The sequence below is a fragment of the Doryrhamphus excisus genome, chromosome 13, assembly GCF_030265055.1.
Source record: "Doryrhamphus excisus isolate RoL2022-K1 chromosome 13, RoL_Dexc_1.0, whole genome shotgun sequence".
NCBI lineage: Eukaryota > Metazoa > Chordata > Actinopteri > Syngnathiformes > Syngnathidae > Doryrhamphus > Doryrhamphus excisus.
Genome location: NC_080478.1, coordinates 6425370 through 6433798, shown reverse-complemented (window position 1 = coordinate 6433798; position 8429 = coordinate 6425370). Strand labels below are relative to the sequence as shown.

The 8429-nt window shown below is 39.3% G+C and overlaps 1 long non-coding RNA gene across 1 annotated transcript; it reads left to right on the top strand.

Moving 5' to 3' along the window:
• Positions 1-1971: 1971 nt before the first annotated feature.
• LOC131140732 (uncharacterized) lies at positions 1972-8050 on the top strand. Its single transcript, XR_009132452.1, has 3 exons — positions 1972-3762; positions 4240-4367; positions 4798-8050. It is a non-coding gene; the product is annotated as an uncharacterized LOC131140732 (long non-coding RNA).
• The last annotated feature ends 379 nt before the right edge of the window (positions 8051-8429 follow it).

Here is an 8429-nt window from a genome sequence, read left to right as displayed (position 1 = left end):
AAACAAATTAATTACCACAAAATCGTTTTTTTTTTAACGGTAAAAAATCGGAACGCATGCCTCTGAAATCGCACAAAAATGACACAGGAAATGGCAGTTTTGCTCGCACTGAAGGGCAAACGTGGGGACATTTTATTTGAATTGTTTTTTTCATGATTTACTTTAAAAAATATTTGGGTTGGCGTCAAGGTTGCACAAAAGCGTGGGTAAGAAACTAGAGGACCTTAAAAAAAATCACATGCAGTTTTGTAGTTGTCATGGGGAATGTCAGTTTTGTTAGTACTGAAAGTCAACTGTGGGCACGTTTTTTTTCTGGAAAATGTGTTTTCTTCACGTTTCAGATAAAAAAACAAAAAGAACAACAATGTTGTGAGATTTAAAAAAGTCTATTACCATCAAGGTTGTAGAATGTTGCGGCCAACAAAATTGAATACACGTCTAAAATTGCAGAAAACTGCAGTTTTTGAAAACAAAATTAATTGCCACGAAATCTTTTTTTAAAAAATGGTAAAAAATCGGAACGCATGCCTCTGAAATCGCACAAAAATGACACAGGAAATGGCAGTTTTGCTCGCACTGAAGGGCAAACGTGAGGACATTTTGTTTGAATTGTTTTTTCATGATTTTTGAAAAATATTTAAAATAAATACTATCAAGGTTGTACAAAATTGAAGGTGGTGAGGGTTAAAATGCGTGACAAAAAAATTGTAACCAAGTCTGTAGCTTGAAACATTGTTACACGGATTGTCAGATTTTATAGCATAGAGGGTCAACTGTGGCCACGTTTTATATGAAATATTTCATTTTTCGGATGAAAAGAAAAACAATATTTTCAGATAAAGAAAATCAAAGCCGGTCAAGGTTGCACAATTTTTTTTTAAAACATCTCTAAAATTGCACTTAACTTTTTAGGTTTTAAAAATGATATTTTTAAAGAAAAACTAAATGCCATAAACACTTGGAAAATTTAAAAGCTTGCCTCGAAAGTCATACATAACTTGGCTGTTTAATTTGGTCGTCATGGGGAATGTTATTTTTGCTAACACTGAAGGAGTTTTTTATGTTTATATATATATATATATATCAAAATTAAATACCAACAAGGTTGTACAAAATCAGAAAAATAAATTGAAAAGCTTCTAAAATTGCATGCCGCTTTCTTCATGTTTTGTATAAGAAACAAAAATAAAAACAATATTTTCAGACATCAAAATTCAGTGTCGCCAAGGTTGTATAAAGTTGTGGGGGGAAAAAAATCAAACGCCACTCTAAAATTTAACAAAATACAAATACAGTAAAGTCTCGTTATATCGATATTGTCGGGAGTCTGAAAAAATATCGATATAACCGGACTGTCGATATCCGATCCTGCGCCGAACTGCATTAAAAGTGGGCAATAATGCACTCGACATTGTTCTATACTATAGAACAATGTCTATACTATAGAACAATGTCGAGCAGCTTAAATCAATCTTTGCTTAAGGATTTCAATACCATAAAAGAACACGGCGAACGGCTGCTTCCAGTCAACTTTATTTTTCACACTTCCACCACCAGAGCACAGCACACACACCGATTCCCGCACTTCCTGGTTCACAGGTCATGCTCAACCCGCCCCACATAGCTGGCCAAACACATGCCTGCAACAGTTTCTCTCGTGTGTATAGAATCTATACACACGAGAGAAACCACGAACGCCAGCATGTACATATGAAAAACAGTGGTTATTGCAAGTGATAAAAAGATATCTGAATACAACACAATTAAATACATGTATTTGTACGCTTGTGTCTTCGTTGGAATAGGTGTGTATGCTATGTCAGTTGGTTCTTCTGTTGCAGGCATGTGTTTGGCCAGCTATGTGGGGCGGGTTGAGCATGACCTGTGAACCAGGAAGTGCGGGAATCAGTGTGAGTGCTGCGCTCTGGTGGTGGAAGTGTGAAAAATAAAGTTGACTGGAAGCAGCCGTTCGCCGTGTTCTTTTTTGGTATTGAAATCCTTAAGCAAAGATTGATTTAAGCTGCTTTTGTATCGATATAAGCAGACCAAATTGGCTGGCGGGAGATGAAAAGGGCATCGTAGTAACCGGATGATCATAATAACCGGGTATCGTACTAACGGAAGACTAGAAATTTGCCGGGAAATGAAAATAGTATCGTAATAAGCAGTACTTCGATATAACGAGACTTTACTGTAACAAAAGTTTTAATAAAAATTAAAGACCATAAATTGACACCTGCTAGCAAGCCAAGCTAACCAGCAAACTGAGAAATAAAGAGAAATCATACCAGCCCTGGAAATCCGGGTCCAAAATCCAAAACAGGACCAGTCAGTCTGTTGGATGACGAGGGTGGTGCCTTCGATGTAAAACCAGTTACAGAATTATATAAACTTTGTGAGAATAGAAACCTGATTTTATTTCAAGCGGAATATGACAGAGCTACTGGAGGAAACTAGCACAAATAAGGAAAGCTTGAAGAGACCTGCGAACACAGACTGGAATTGTACAATTTTCGAACATCAGCCTCAAAAAGATCCATGAGGAAGTCATAAACCTTAAGGAGGAAAATAGAGCACTGCGCCATTATATTAAGGTTCTACAGGATGATGTCAAGGTACTACTGGATGATACCGCTGCTTTACCACCACTCTTTAAAGACGAGAAAGCAAATGAAAAATACAATTGATGAGATGATCAGAATACATAAGCGAACAATGCAATGCTCACGGAGGACGAAGCAGATGAAATAGATGTTGCTGCAACAAATGTCCAATTTCCTACAATGAAAGGAGGAGGATGTTGATACTTACATCCCATTGTATGGCAGTGCACTCTTAAAAATGCTGGGTTATTTTTTTGACCCAATCGCTGGGTTGAGCCTGTTGGGTCATTTAATTGGGTTATTTTTATTGAGTTGGGTATTCTGAGAACCCAATTCGCTGGGTTATCTCTGTTGGGTGCTGAGTTATTTGCTGCTGGGTTGTGATTTCCATTATATTGTGCTGGGTTATTTTGGACAACCCAAAGCGTTGGGTAGAATTTTGAACACGAGCAACAAAGCCCCGCCCACAAACTGACTTCGTTCGGACCCCACATTTCATCTGAGGAGACCAATTTCAGCACGGAGCAAGGTTTGTTACATGCCCACTATTGTTTTACCGTAGAATTGACTTTATATTATTATATAAAGCTTCATAAACTTGTTAAAATGTAAGTTCGTGAAGCACTGTTGAGTACTAGCTTCAGGAATGGATCGGTAACCTTAGCAAACTTCCATTCCCTCCAAAAGTGGCAAGCGAACACATTCGCTGGCGAGCTATGTAGGAACCAAACTATGTTGTTGAAGTTACAAGAGACATGCACTATGTGTGATAGTTATGAGGACAACGTCAGTTATCTCGTTAATTTGCAATTTTATGTGATATCAAGTTAAAGAATCTCGTGAATTAATACGAGCGTGCTGATGAACCGGTGTTTTTTTTTCACGCTAGACTGCTGCATGCTAGCGGGCTTCCGTTAGCCACGGATAGTCCACTGTATACTTAGCAGTTTCAACTAGTTTGGGCGCGAATTCGACGACAGTTTTGTAAGTCGCATATAAATGTGGAGAATACGTTTGGACTACTGAATCTTATTTCATTTCATGGTATGTTTGTTCTTATGGACCCTCTTTGTGATGTTTCAGTTCGCTGAAAAGCATCTATGGATGAGTTTGTCAGTTCCAACTTGACTGAGTGGCAGCTATCGGGGCTGATTGAAAGGTAAGTCATCTTCATGCCTTCATTTTATGGGTATTGTTTTACAGTAGCTACTGTGCCTACTATATGTTCTATACATAAGAAATGGCGGTGGGTCAGTCACTGTAGCTTGTACCAATACCCAAATTTTGATTTGATTTTGATCCATCTTGTGATTCCAATATATATTGCTGTTATAGTCAAAAAGTTTGCTCACCACTGCTCTAGACAATGATGACAAACCCTCTATGGTACACATTATGATCCCAATTGGTAAAAAAATGTTTGGGGTGTGTTTTTGTGTTTTAAAATAGACCAAGTAAACATAATCGAGACATTTTCTTAATATTATGTTAGGGTTGATTGCAATACGACAACACTGCACAGTAGTGGGACATATTGAAAACAAGACAGTTTTATCTAAAATTGTCATATTATATTATATTATTTAAAACTCATGTTCTCAACAATCTGGTAATGACACCCATAATTGTCCTACAGATGCCAGGGGAGAAGTCGCCCTGACGCTTCTGCCCATCCTGCTCCCTCCGCCTGTGTTTAAAAAGGGCAGGAAATTGGTCCGGGCGAGTATTCAGGAGGTGAAGAGAGCCTTCCTCGATGTTAAGCCCGTAAGTAATTTACCTTTCAATAGAAATTAAAATGTAAATGAATTGTGAAATGACTCCAGTTGTTCTTTTACACAGTTTTAAAGAAGGACTCTTTTTATGAGGAGCTACTTGAAAAGATTGTATTTCGTGGAATGTGTGACAACGTAACATTTGGCTGTGTTTCTCATTTCATGAAGCACTATTCTTACAAGTTGTAACTTGGTGTAAGTTGTTACTCCATAGTGATGTGTGACATATAAACCACAGACCAAACATAAGACTGGCCAAACCCCCTGAATAAATTGTTGAACACTCCATTGAATTTACAGGTGTCATACTTCTCCCTGTAGAATATATATTGAAATAGCTTCAGTAGAGAGCTGATGACAATTGCTCTGCACTGCTAGAAATACTTACAAAATACTTACCTTTTTTTCTTTTCTCATCATAGGTCGGAGCTAACATGGTGGAATACTTGCAGCAGGCAGAATCGCCTCCCCATTTGTGCTGCTGCTCACAGAGCCTCTTGTTCTATGTATATATCACTCTCTCATAGCTGTCCCCCTCACTTGCTCTTAAAATGTTATTTTTTTTGTACATAATTTGTTCATATGTGAAGGAAATGTTGTGAGTTGTTATATTTGTATGTTCTGGAATTTTGAATTTTAATAAATATTTTATTGTTACATTGGTGTCATTATCATTGTAATATATTATTAATAGTATTAGCATACAATAAAAATAAATAAATAATAATTTAAAAAAAATATATATATATACATATATAGAAATATATATGGTATATTGGCAACCCAACTTGCTGGGTTGAAATAACCCAGCCGTGTAGTAAATATGAACCCAGCGTTGGGTCATTTGAACAACCCAATGTACAACCCAATTGTTGGGTTAAGAGAACCAACCCAACTTGTTGGGTTAAAATAACCCAACGCGAGGTTGGTCCTATATTTAACCAGCGTTGGGTTGGGAAACAACCCATATTGGGTTGTTTTTAACCCAGCATTTTTAAGAGTGTGGGACGCACCAACGGGGAATTCAAAACTGCACTACTGAAACATGTAAAGACGCTCAAAGTTCCAAACTTATTTTTACACTTGGATGACAATTTAAAATGTTACGTAAAAAAGTCAACCTGTATGGTTAAAAATGTTTTTTTATGCGGGACAGTGAGTAAGACTTGCTCATTTTAGTGAATGGTGTCATCATGCCTAAAAAAAAAAAATAAATAATCAAGTGACACCCATTCTAAAAAGCCTCCGCTGCCAGTGGGATGATTTCACAGATGCGTTAACGCTCTCCTTCCATTGCGGCGGCTCTCCGACTTGGTGGTGGGGGGGCGGGCGTAGTCGTCGGGTGCGTCCTGTGTGCTCGCTTCCCATTCAAATTAGGAAAGACGCCGGCAGGCTGCATCGAGTCAGGCCTGAAGTGCTGGTGTTACACAACAGCAGAGGAGGGAACCGTCGTTAACGGCGCTACCTCCCTCCTCGTCGGGGGGGGGCCGCCGCGCTCCCGACCGCAGGCGAGCAAAAAAAGGTCAGGAGCTTTTGAAGGTGAAGTGCAGTCGCCATAGTAACAAATGTTGTCTCCCCTGTCTCCTAGCAACGGGATGTGGAGTGATGTCAATGGAAAGCATGTTATTTTCTCCCGCTGACAGAATGTCACTGCTTCGTGTGTGTGTGTGAGCATCTCTGCCCTGCTAAGGGAATGGAAAGGGGGGGTGTGATGTTGTGACATCCCTGGGAGTCAATGATAAACTAAAATATCCACAGGGAGGGGGATGATTCATGTGCCAATTAGGGATCCAATTGTTGCTACTGGCTCTTTTTTTGGCATCATCCTCCGCATTCAGGAATAACCTCAAATTTTACTCATGCATCATGTGTGATCACAAGTCTTCTGCTATTAAACGTAGGATGGATGATAGCAATGGGAATAATTGGGAATAATTCACCGTGTCGAACTGATTGGGAAACTGGGCCACTGGAGCTAGGGTCTGGGCGAGGCTGGGCCGCATCAGGTTTTCAAAAAAAAAAAAAAAAAAAAACGCATTTATTAAAAACAGAAAAATGAATAAACTTTGCTTTGGTTCCGATTTTCTACAATAAAAGCTCTGATAAAACATTCCACTGTTCTCAAATATCTTAATTTTTATTTTTCTACACAAAAGATGAAAAATAAATAAATCAAGAATAAAGAAAATCAATCAGTAATAAATAAATATAATAATAATAATAAAACGGCAAATAATAAAAACTTAAGAAACCACATATAGTTGGTGGGTAGACAAATGATTTTTTTCAGATTAAAATGAACAAAGCATTATTAGAGCCCTGTAGACATGACAAAACACGACTATAGTCACATTTATACTCCTTTTATTTACAACATATTGCAAACTAGATAGCTAGCGACCTAAACAGTAGCCTCCAAGTTATTTTCTTTAAACTTAAAAAGCCAAAAACTTACCACTTCCACACGGATAGGGAGGATAACTATTAACAGTTATTTAACCTTTAACATGAACATTAATCAAACGTAGTAATTTTTTCTGGGTACATGATACCATACAGCATCCATATCAAACTTGCGCCGGCCGCACTAACATTGAACTTTCATATCAAGGCGGGGGCCTCAAACTAGTGTCCTGCGGGCCACATTTGGCGTGTTTGAGACCCCTGCTCTAAAGTCAAACAAAATCTAAAGCAGGAGTCACCAACCGGTCGATCATGAGAATATTAGAAAAAAATGTAGTATATCAGTGCCCTCCCGTCCCAGAGAGTGACAGACACACATTTTGACAACTGAACACACCCTCCAGACACCCAACCAGCAAGATCCAGCCAGGAGCCCGGTCTCTAAAACCCATCCAGAGGTACCATGTACACTGGTACCATGTACACTGGCTCTCCAACAAGCAATAACAAGCGCTCAGCTGACATTGGAACACATTGACCAGCCTCTCTCTCCTCAACCACCATCGCTTGCCCACGATACTGAGCCAACAAGCTTGAGTTGTACTTTGCTCAATAGAGCCCACGCCGCAAGCCCCGACCCCAACGAAGATCCACAAAAGTAGGGGTGGCCTAAGAGCAAAAGGCATAATGACAAATGGCTGACATGTTGATGCCAACAAGCAATAATAACACAAAGCTTTGTATTTCAAGACAAAGCTTTAAATATGTGGTCGTTGTGTTTTTAGTATTGAACTTAAAAACGGTGACTCCAGTTCTTGTAAAAGCATGGTGGTACTAACCTGGCTTCCAACACAGCAAATCAATAATGTATCGATACGAGCCATTATGAGTACAAATAATATGTGTACTTAAGCTAATTGTACTTTTTTCATGAAATGAAGCGTTGTCAAGCATAAAAACGGCTAAATATCTAGTATTCTACACTATAGTCACTAAGTATCAGTAATGGTACTGTAATGTTCGGGGAGACAGTCAAGCACCAGACTTGATCACAGGAATGGCATCATCTCACAACAAGCACAGGCTACTCTCAACCCCCGACTCAGACCCCCCCTGGCACCGGAACACATTTGCTTACTTATTTATCTTTCTTATTGTCTGTTACTATATCTACTATGTTAGGGAATGGGAGTGCAAAGATGACTATAGGGGAGTTATTTCATGTCTCTAATAATATTAAAAACAGTATTTAGAAGCCACCCTCGGGCATCTCTGTGTGGAGTTTGCATGTTCTCCCCGTGCATGCGTGGGTTTTCTCCGGGTACTCCGGTTTCCTCCCACATTCCAAAAACATGCTAGGTTAATTGGCGACTCCAAATTGTCCATAGGTATGAATGTGAGTGTGAATGGTTGTTTGTCTATATGTGCCCTGTGATTGGCTGGCCACCAGTCCAGGGTGTACCCCGCCTTACACCCGAAGACAGCTGGGATAGGCTCCAGCACCCCCCCGCGACCCTCGTGAGGAAAAAGCGGTAGAAAATGAATGAATGAATGAGTATTTAGAAGCTCTAGCTAAGAACTGGAGGTAGCAGAGATGAGAATGCTGAGGTTCTCATTGGGAGTGACCAGGATGGATAGGATCAGGAAGGAA